Raw genomic sequence first — 11,323 nt, forward strand, 5'->3', positions numbered from 1 at the left:
GCTTGGTTTGGAAGCTTGATTTGTGTTGGAAGCTTGAAGCTTGTTTGAGCAAGAGATTGAGGTAGTTTCTAGCTGAAATTATATGAGTTATTTGTTGAATTCATGGCTGAAATATGGTGATAAAAGCATGCTTGAGATTGTTTATTCTTGGTGTTGCATGCTTAGTGAATTGGATGTTTAAGCTTGTTAATCTCTTGATTTGTGTAGGATTGAGCTTAGAGTATGATTCTAGGTTGTTTTTCATGCTTGAATCTAACATTTATTTATTGTTTTACTGCTGGAAAATATTTGGTTGTTGTAGATGAAGCTCTTATTCAAGAGCTTGATGTTGCCATGAACATGCTTGAACTCTATGATTTTTATGCAATCTAAATTGAGGGATTAATTGCTGGATTTTAATGCTTGATAATGTGTTTTAAATCCTTAGTATTTGCTAGGTGTTGTAAGTGGATTAATTGAGAGTTTGGTTGTGAAAAGCAAGCTTGAGTTCATGGAACTCAAGCTTGGTGCTTTAATGGCACTTTTTGATTTTTAGTGCAATTGTTGTGTTTAAGTTGTGGAATATGTTTATTATGACATATATTGATGCTCTGGAAAGTTTGGGAATGTTTGGGGATGATTTGAGTGAGTTTTGGGGGTTTAAAGATTGAGGAATTTCGTGTTCTTCGTTTCAGATACAACCGGAATTCCGGTTGGTTCATCCGGAATTCGGTTGGAGTTCATCGGGAAATGCTGAATTTTGTTTCGGCCATAACTTTTGACTCGGGACTCCGTTTGGGACGTTCTTTATACCGTTGGAAAGCTCTTTTCGAGCTCTATGTGATTATCTGTATTTGAAATGCCATGAATTTACTTTATGAATGTGAAATCAGGGGTTAACCCTATTTGTGAAAAAATCCCGGATTGTGTGACTAGGATTACCGGCACCTGGTCAGGAGCACCCGGGGATTCGGAATCTCTGCCTTTGCGAGACAACAGGTAAGACAGTAGTTGCACGTAGAGATATGCACGGTGGTGCTTATATTGAATATTATATTGGTGATAATTAGAAACCGAGATTAGGGTTATTACCCTAAAGTGAGCGGTTTAATGGCCTAGGGTTATTACCCTAGTAATTATTAATGTGTAAATGCTATGCCATGCTAAATATATTGTAATAAAGAATTATGCGCACAAGGCATAATTAAGTTAGACTCGGTAAATTAGTACCTTGAGTTTGATAGTAATGCGGTCTAGGGTTATTACCCAAGAAGTTATGTGAAGGTAAGAAAGTCATGATTTGCAATAATATTGCTAATCAAGTGAAAGCATGAATTAGGGTTATTAATCTCTATAAGTGTTATTTTGAGCATGCAATGATATGTTATATGAGAGACTATTTGGTATGTAATTTAGGGTTATTATCCTAAGATTCTGTATGTTTTGTTATCTATTGAATACATACATATATTTCAAGAGTTATGTGCATAAGACATAACTTGGTTAGACCTAGTATATTACTAGGATAAACCATCGAAAGAACGTAATGTATGGATTACGTAAATATATATGAATAGGGTTATGTGAGCAAGGCATAACCGGGTTAGACTCGGTAATTATAATCGAGATAAACCTTACTAAGGCCTTAGTGTAAATAGACGTGTGAGCGTAACACGTAGGTTCTATGCTACATAGACATATATAGACGTGTGGGAGCAACACGTAGGTCTATGCTACATAGACATACTTAGGCGTGTGAGCGTAACACGTGTGTCTATAGCAAATAGACAAATAGTGCAAAGGGCACCAATAATTATATGATAAATATATATGTTGAGACTAAGGGTTATGCGCTCAAGGCATAACCAGGTTGGACTCGGTAACAAGAATCGAGATGAACTGATCTAAGGCCTTATTGTAAATAGACGTGTGAGAGCAACACGTGGGTCTACGCCACGTAGACATAAATAGATGTGTGAGCACAACACGTAGGTCTACGCTACGTAGACATAAATAGGCATGTGAGCGTAACATGTAGGTCTGTGTCACACGTACAAATTTGAATAGCATTGTTGTTTATATTGTATGATGAGCATATTATTGATATGTTTTATACCGTCTTCTTGCCGGGCTTGGCTCACGGGTGCTCTATCGTGCAGAAAGGGTAAGTCGTTGGCCGATCAACCATGAGTTTGAGGAGCAAGATGAAGAATGTACATGTTCAAGCCATAGCAGACCAAGCGGGTTAAGGGTCTATCAGTGATGAACTTTTGAATTCTATTTTGCCGTTTAGGTCGGCTAGAAATAAATGACTTGTAATAGCGTTTGTAAATATTTTTGGGATCCCAACTATTTTAAAAGTTTTAAATATATTACAAGTTTATTTTCTTTCTATTTAATATAAAAGTTTAAATTCTGCGCTATTTTGATTAGTAATCTCGTTTAGGGGATTAGGGTTTCATAAGTATCTTGGGTAGCGTGCCTAATTATTTAGGGCGTTACAATTTAGTATCAGAGCGCCAAGGTTTTTAAACTTCCTGTAGACCGGCCGAACATGTACATTCATCGTCGAAGAAAAGCTCGACTCATGGTGCAGTAAGTATTGAGAGTAAATACTTGATCGTATGTGTGATCATCTGTTTATTGCTTTCCATTTTAGGCAGTATGCAAGCATCAAGAGTATGTATGTGTTATGTGATGCCATGCTATAAATGCTAATTGTTTATGTAAATATGTATGAGGTAAATAGATGAGTTATGGTTTAAGGCATTAAGTGCGTAAGTGTGGTATTGGTGCTTAATTCACGGGTTGTTGATTACACGGTACTAGTAGTGGACCCTCTTTAATCATCTAGACCACAGGGCGAGTTAGTAGAGCTTGGTGTAGACCAAACCAATTCACCGCACTGCCCCCACCTCCGCGGAATTCGGGGAAATAATGCGGAGGTTGGCAATGCTAATCCTCCTGCTGAAAGGCAGCAGATGTTTCAAGAAATGCGAAGTGTCATACTTCGTCAAGAAGAAGAGTTGCGACGATTAAGGCAACCGGCTGCCCCTGTTGATCAAGTGTTACCACCGGCACCTGTGCCAGTGGTGGGTAACCAGGGGTTTGTTATGCCGCATTGAGATTCGGTGTTTGAGCGGTTCGTGAAGCTGAAACCTCCGACTTTTCTAGGAGGTATTGACATAATTAAGGCCAAGCAGTGGACGAATAGAGGACTTAATGCCACAATCAGTCGGGATTTGAAGGTTACCACTTCATATGACACTTTGTACAAGAAAGTGATAGAGCTAGCCTTAATTGTTGAGGAGGCTGAATAATCTGTAATAAATGAGCAGACCGCAAAGGATGCCGTCACGACATCGAATCCGCTCGCTGCTGGGTAACGTCAGTAAGGGGACCGACAGTGGCAACCCTGATTACAAACGGAAGGCTAAGGCTTTCGAAGTATCAGGGAGTAATAGAAAGTATCGGGGAAATTGAGGTGACCGTCAAGGTCACGAATCCTCTTTCAAGTCATATCTTGAATGTCCGAAATGTAAGAATCACCATCAGGGTGAAAGATGGGCCAAAGCTACGTAGTTATTTGATATAGATTATTTGAATCGGACGTTCCAAGATTACCTGATTAGATGTGTGATCGTGTTTATCGATGACATCTTGGTGTAATCTGAATCAGATAAAGAGTATGAGTTGCATCTCAAATCAGTTTCACAATGATTACGGGACCATAAGCTGTATGCTAAATTCAAAAAGTGGGAGTTTTGGTTATCCCGTGTCTCATTTTTGGGGCACATAGTGGATAAATATGGGATCATAGTGGATCCGACCATAATTGAAGCTGTTCGGGATTGGCCAGTACCGAAGTCAGCTACAGAGGTCAGAAGTTTTCTGGGTTTGGCTGGTTATTATCGTCGGTTCGTTGAGGGTTTTTCAAAGATTGTTGTACCCTTAACGGAGCTGACCCGAAAGAATCAGAAGTTTGTTTGGACTGATCGGTGTGAGAAAAGTTTCCTGGAGTTAAAGCAACGCTTGATTACCGCTCCTGTACTAACTCTTCCTTCAGATAAGGAAAAGTTTGTGGTATATTGTGATGCCTCGAGACAGAGTCTTGGCTGTGTGCTTATGCAGGCTGGGAGGGTAATAGCATATGCTTCTCGGCAGTTAAAGGAGTACGAGCAGAGGTACCCTACTCACAATTTAGAACTCGCAAAGAATGGTATTTGCGCTAAAGATTTGGCGGCATTACCTTTATGGCGAGAAATGTGAGATATACACTGATCATAAAAGTCTGAAATACTTCTTTACCCAGAAAGACCTGAATATGAAACAGAGGCGTTGGCTAGAGTTGGTGAAGGATTATGATTGTGAGATCACCCTGGTGAGGCGAACGCGGTTGCTGATGCCTTAAGTAGAAAGGGTCAGAGTCAGTTAAATACGGTGAAGCGAATCTCTCAGCAGCTAGCAAATGAGATGACTCGAGCTAAGATTGAGTTGGTTGTAGGGTAATTAGCTAATATTACCCTGCAATCTACTCTTTTGGAGCGAATCAAAGAAGCACAAGTGCAAGATTCAGAATTAGTAAAAACTCGAGCTAGGGTTTCGGTTGGGAAGGCTAGTGACTTCTCAATAGATGAAACGGGAATGTTAAGATTTGGGAATTGAGTTTGTGTGCCCATGGATGAGAACATCAAGATAGAGATCATGGATGAGTCTCACACGACTCCTTATTCAATTCATCCAGGGTCGACAAAGATTTATCAAGACCTGGAAGCCATGTTACGAGTGGCTGTGCATGAAAAACGACATCGCTTAGTATGTTGCAAATTTCCTTACGTGTCAGCAAGTGAAAGCTGAGCACTAACGACCTGCAGGGTTGCTGTAACCACTGAAAATACCAGAGTGGAAATGGGAAGACATTGTTATGGACTTCGTGGTAGGTATGCCTAGAACCACGGGACAATTTGACTCTGTGTGGGTCATAGTGGATGTGTTTACAAAGTCTGCTCACTTTTTACCTGTTCGGACGAATTTCTCCATTGACCAGTATGCTGAGTGGTATGTTAGAGAAATTATTCGTCTGCATGGTGTCCCAAAGTCCATTTTGTCGGATAAAGATCCGAAGTTTACATCAAGATTCTGGAAAAGTTTGCATCGAGCTATGGGAACTCAGTTAAAGTTTAGCACAACTTTTCATCCTCAGACGGATGGGCAATCCGAGAGGACCATTCAGATTTTAAAGGACATGCTACGGGCATGTGTGCTTGACTTTGAGGGATCATGGGTAAAGTACCTTCCCATGATCGAGTTTTCTTATAATAACAGCTATCAGGCAACAATCGGGATGGCCCCTTATGAACTTTTATATGGAAGAAAGTGTAGATCGCCCATTCACTGGGATGAAGTGGGTGAAAGAAAGTTCTTGGGTCCCGAAGTCGTTAAAAAAACAACAAGTGAGACAGTTGATAAGATTAGAGCGCGAATGCTCGCAGCTCAGAGTAGGCAGAAGAGTTATGTCGATTCAAAGCGCAGAGATATTTATTTTCAGGTCGGGGACATGGTATTTCTCCGAATATCTCCGATGAAAGGCATAAAACGCTTTGGGAAGAAAGGAAAGCTTGGCCCGAGGTTCATTGGACCTTTTGAAATCCGTGAGAGGATAGGGCAAGTAGCGTACAGGTTGGCTATGCCCCCACGGGTAGCCGTACATAATGTGTTTCATGTTTCAATGCTTCGGAAGTATGTCTCAGACTCGTCCCATGTTCTGAGTTATGAAGCATTGGAACTTCAGCCGGACTTGTCATACGAGGAATAACCAGTGCAGATACTTGATAGAAGAGAGAAAGTCTTGAGAAGCAAGACAGTGGCAGACCAGTGAAAGTACTGTGGAAGAACAGTAAGGTAGAAGAGGCAACCTGGGAACTCGAGACGGATATGCAGCAGAAATATCCAGAGTTGTTCAGGTAAATTTCGGGACGAAATTTCTATAAGGAGGGGGTAATTGTAATACCCGGAATTAAGAAATGGATTAGCAAAACCCTAACTAGATGATTATGTATAATGGAGGAATTATATTATTATATAGTTCAATATATGTGATTTTATATGAATTTTAATATATTAAAGACCCCATTGGTTAGCCAGGGGCATTTTGGTAATTATGACCCGAGAAGGATAAAATGATGAAATTAATTTAATTACGTGCTTAATAGAACTATATTATTATATAGTATGCCTGTGTTGTCTTTTCGGTGTGTTCGACAGTTAGCGCGGTATAGTCACAATCGGAATTTCGGCCGAACCGGGTTCGGGCCCGAAATGTAAATTGAATTGATTATTGGGCATTTTATTTGATAAATGATAATCTGAAATTTATTTGAAATTAATTGAGTATTGAATGACTATTTTACCCTTGTGAGGGTGTATGTGGGTATTTAAGCCCTAAGGGCATTTTGGTCATTTGACCCCTAATTACTATGTTTGGAAAATGTGATTTTTGAGGAAATGAAATGTTAATTTCTGGTGGTTTTCCCCTCTCATCCTCTCTAACCCTCTTCTTCTTCAAACTTGATTTTTGAGAAGAAAGCTTGATTTTTAGCTTGGTTTGGAAGCTTGATTTGTGTTGGAAGCTTGAAGCTTGTTTGAGCAAGAGATTGAGGTAGTTTCTAGCTGAAATTATATGAGTTATTTGTTGAATTCATGGCTGAAATATGGTGATAAAAGCATGCTTGAGATTGTTTATTCTTGGTGTTGCATGCTTAGTGAATTGGATGTTTAAGCTTGTTAATCTCTTGATTTGTGTAGGATTGAGCTTAGAGTATGATTCTAGGTTGTTTTTCATGCTTGAATCTAACATTTATTTATTGTTTTACTGCTGGAAAATATTTGGTTGTTGTAGATGAAGCTCTTATTCAAGAGCTTGATGTTGCCATGAACATGCTTGAACTCTATGATTTTTATGCAATCTAAATTGAGGGATTAATTGCTGGATTTTAATGCTTGATAATGTGTTTTAAATCCTTAGTATTTGCTAGGTGTTGTAAGTGGATTGATTGAGAGTTTGGTTGTGAAAAGCAAGCTTGAGTTCATGGAACTCAAGCTTGGTGCTTTAATGGCACTTTTTGATTTTTAGTGCAATTGTTGTGTTTAAGTTGTGGAATATGTTTATTATGACATATATTGATGCTCTGGAAAGTTTGGGAATGTTTGGGGATGATTTGAGTGAGTTTTGGGGGTTTAAAGATTGAGGAATTTCGTGTTCTCTTTGACAACCGGAATTCCGGTTGGTTCATCCGGAATTCCGGTTGGAGTTCATCGGGAAATGCTGAATTTTGTTTCGGCCATAACTTTTGACTCGGGACTCCGTTTGGGACGTTCTTTATACCGTTGGAAAGCTCTTTTCGAGCTCTATGTGATTATTTGTATTTGAAATGCCATGAATTTACTTTATGAATGTGAAATCAGGGGTTAACCCTATTTGTGAAAAAATCCCGGATTGTGTGACTAGGATTACCGGCACCTGGTCAGGAGCACCCGGGGATTCGGAATCTCTGCCTTTGCGGGACAACAGGTAAGACAGTAGTTGCACGTAGAGATATGCACGGTGGTGCTTATATTGAATATTATATTGGTGATAATTAGAAACCGAGATTAGGGTTATTACCCTAAAGTGAGCGGTTTAATGGCCTAGGGTTATTACCCTAGTAATTAGTAATGTGTAAATGCTATGCCATGCTAAATATATTGTAATAAAGAATTATGCGCACAAGGCATAATTAAGTTAGACTCGGTAAATTAGTACCTTGAGTTTGATAGTAATGCGGTCTAGGGTTATTACCCAAGAAGTTATGTGAAGGTAAGAAAGTCATGATTTGCAATAATATTGCTAATCAAGTGAAAGCATGAATTAGGGTTATTAATCTCTATAAGTGTTATTTTGAGCATGCAATGATATGTTATATGAGAGACTATTTGGTATGTAATTTAGGGTTATTATCCTAAGATTCTGTATGTTTTGTTATCTATTGAATACATACATATATTTCAAGAGTTATGTGCATAAGACATAACTTGGTTAGACCTAGTATATTACTAGGATAAACCACTGAAAGAACGTAATGTATGGATTACGTAAATATATATGAATAGGGTTATGTGAGCAAGGCATAACCAGGTTAGACTCGGTAATTATAATCGAGATAAACCTTACTAAGGCCTTATTGTAAATAGACGTGTGAGCGTAACACGTAGGTCTATGCTACATAGACATATATAGACGTGTGGGAGCAACACGTAGGTCTATGCTACATAGACATACATAGGCGTGTGAGCGTAACACGCAGGTCTATAGCAAATAGACAAATAGTGCAGTGGCACCAATAATTATATGATAAATATATATGTTGAGACTAAGGGTTATGCGCTCAAGGCATAACCAGGTTGGACTCGGTAACAAGAATCGAGATGAACTGATCTAAGGCCTTATTGTAAATAGACGTGTGAGAGCAACACGTGGGTCTACGCCACGTAGACATAAATAGATGTGTGAGCACAACACGTAGGTCTACGCTACGTAGACATAAATAGGCATGTGAGCGTAACATGTAGGTCTGTGTCACACAGACAAATTTGAATAGCATTGTTGTTTATATTGTATGATGAGCATATTATTGATATGTTTTATACTGTCTTGCTGGGCTTGGCTCACGGGTGCTCTACTGTGCAGGAAAGGGTAAGTCAGTGGCTGATCAACCATGAGTTTGAGGAGCAAGATGAAGAATGTACATGTTCAAGCCATAGCAGACCAAGCGGGTTAAGGGTCTATCAGTGATGAACTTTTGAATTCTATTTTGCCGTTTAGGTCGGCTAGAAATAAATGACTTGTAATAGCGTTTGTAAATATTTTTGGGATCCCAACTATTTTAAAAGTTTTAAATATATTACAAGTTTATTTTCTTTCTATTTAATATAAAAGTTTAAATTCTGCGCTATTTTGATTAGTAATCTCGTTTAGGGGATTAGGGTTTCATAAGTATTTTGGGTAGCGTGCCTAATTATTTAGGGCGTTATAGTTCAAATTGTATTAAGCCTTGCAGTATCTCACAATTGGTTAGTCAAACAATTATATGTGAATAATGCATTTCTTAATGGCACCCTCCAAGAGATTGTATACATGCAACAACCCCCAGGGTTTATTGATTAGAATAAACACAATCATGTGTGACTCCTGCATAAAGTACTTTATTGTCTTAAGCAAGCCCCAAGGACTTGTAATGATAAGCTAAAACAAACACTATATCACTGGGGTTTTCATGCATCCAAGTCAGATACATTCTTGTTTATTCATGGTTCTCATGACAATCTGGTTTATCTCTTTGTCTATGTGGACGATATTCTCATCACAAGGCCAAATTCAAAGCTAATCAACTCCATTATCACTAATCTAAATGATGTCTTCTCTCTCAAATACTTAGGTGATATTCACTACTTTCTTGTTGTGAAATATACAGAGATGATACAACAATGTATTTAAGCCAAAGTAAATATATTGTTGATTTGTTAACGAAGCTACACATGGAGGGAGCTAAATCATGTCTAAATCTAGCTAGTTCAACTCCCAAACTCAGTCTTCATGATCCGTTTGAAGATATTAGACTCTATAGAAGTACACTTGGAGCACTTCAATACCTAAGTCTAACCACACTCGGTGTTGCCTTTATAGTAAATAAACTAAGCCAATTTATTCATGCTCTTACCAATACTCATTGGGAAGCATTGTTTGCTTCGTTATCTCAAAGGCACTATCTCGAATGGATTAAAGCTTCAAGCTTCTGACAGCTTAACTGCTGATTGAACAAGTTGTGTGGATGACAGGAGATCAACAGGGGGTATGCCATGTTTTTAGGCAAAAACTTGGTGTCATGATTTGCCAAGAAACAGCAGGTAGTTGCTCGATCTAATACTGAGAGCAAATTTCGAGCCTTAACAAATGCAGCAACCAAAGTAAAATGGATTACTTTTCTCCTATCAGAACTTCAAGTTTCATTGTCACAAGCACCGATTTTATGGGTGGATAATCAAGGAGCAACAGCCTTAGCAGCGAACCCCGTGTTTCATGCTCGATGCAAATACATTGAGATTGACTTGTATTTCGTACGAGACCTTATCATTGCTAAGCAACTTGTTGTTCGTTATGTACCCTCTGTGGATCAAACAGCAAATATTCTTACAAAATCTCTTACTACTGAATGCTACAACTATCTTAAAGACAAACTTCACATGTCGAAATTGTCATTTCGTTTGAGGGGAGATGTAAACCAGTAAATTTGTGTTTGTTACAAGTTAGTTGGTTATTATAGTTAGTTAGTTAGTTGTAATATTTCTTTTTCAGTTAAAGATTTTATCATTTCCCTTGGCTTTGTATTGTGTACTCTATAAAGATAATTAAGCTAACCATTGATGGTTAAGCTCTTTTGGCTATTGTTTTGTTTCTTGCTCTACTTTCGTTTCTTCTTTTTTTCTCTGCTTTTGAGCTTCTTCACAGCGTATACAGTAAACGAGGTTCAATTTTGTACCTAATTTGTAATTGAAGTTTGTTGCAATGAAATAATTCTTACTTCCAAAAAAAAAATAAATAAATAAAATAATAAATAATAAAAAAAATAGTTGGAGCAAAGCAATTAAGTACCCAAATTTATACACAAAACCTCTCATCCATGAGTTGGAATAGAGGATGACAAAAGCATCAAATTTTTTTAATTTGCTGATCACATACACCAAAATAAATAAATAAGAACTACTCTATTTGTTTAATAACCAATTTTAATGAGTGCATGTTATGATGATTTTTGTTTAATGAGCGCGTGTTTAATTACTATTATTTTAAATTAATAATGTTGATCCCCCAAACAAAAATAAAAAATTAACATTCTCATATATAGCTCTAGCATGGCCCCTAACTTTTTCTTTTTCTTTTTCTATAGCTTTGTAACACGCATTTTTGAAAGAAAAAACAAAAAGATAAATATATCTAATAATTTATACTGGCCGGCCCTTCTAAATTTTTAAAAGAAATTTATACATTAATTATATATTTTGTATATATAGATTATTATAATTTTTTTTTTGATCCTGTGTATATTTTAGTCCCGGCATCGTACGTTACCGTTACTGCTTGGACTGATTACTTCATTTTCTCATCTTACAATGTTAATAAATATAATATCACTTATTATTATAGGGTTATATGTTTGAAAATTAATTCTTCAATGGTAAAACTATTACAGGGTTATATGTTTTAATAAAGTTGGTGCTTCATGAACTTGATTGCATATTAATTATAGAA

At 37.6% G+C, this 11,323-nt stretch overlaps 1 long non-coding RNA gene across 1 annotated transcript; it reads left to right on the plus strand.

Annotated features, from left to right (window-relative positions):
- Positions 1–6,516: 6,516 nt before the first annotated feature.
- LOC133032561 (uncharacterized) lies at positions 6,517–8,936 on the plus strand. Its single transcript, XR_009685180.1, has 3 exons — positions 6,517–6,637; positions 7,487–7,549; positions 8,705–8,936. It is a non-coding gene; the product is annotated as an uncharacterized LOC133032561 (long non-coding RNA).
- The last annotated feature ends 2,387 nt before the right edge of the window (positions 8,937–11,323 follow it).

Source organism: Cannabis sativa, chromosome X, assembly GCF_029168945.1.
Source record: "Cannabis sativa cultivar Pink pepper isolate KNU-18-1 chromosome X, ASM2916894v1, whole genome shotgun sequence".
NCBI lineage: Eukaryota > Viridiplantae > Streptophyta > Magnoliopsida > Rosales > Cannabaceae > Cannabis > Cannabis sativa.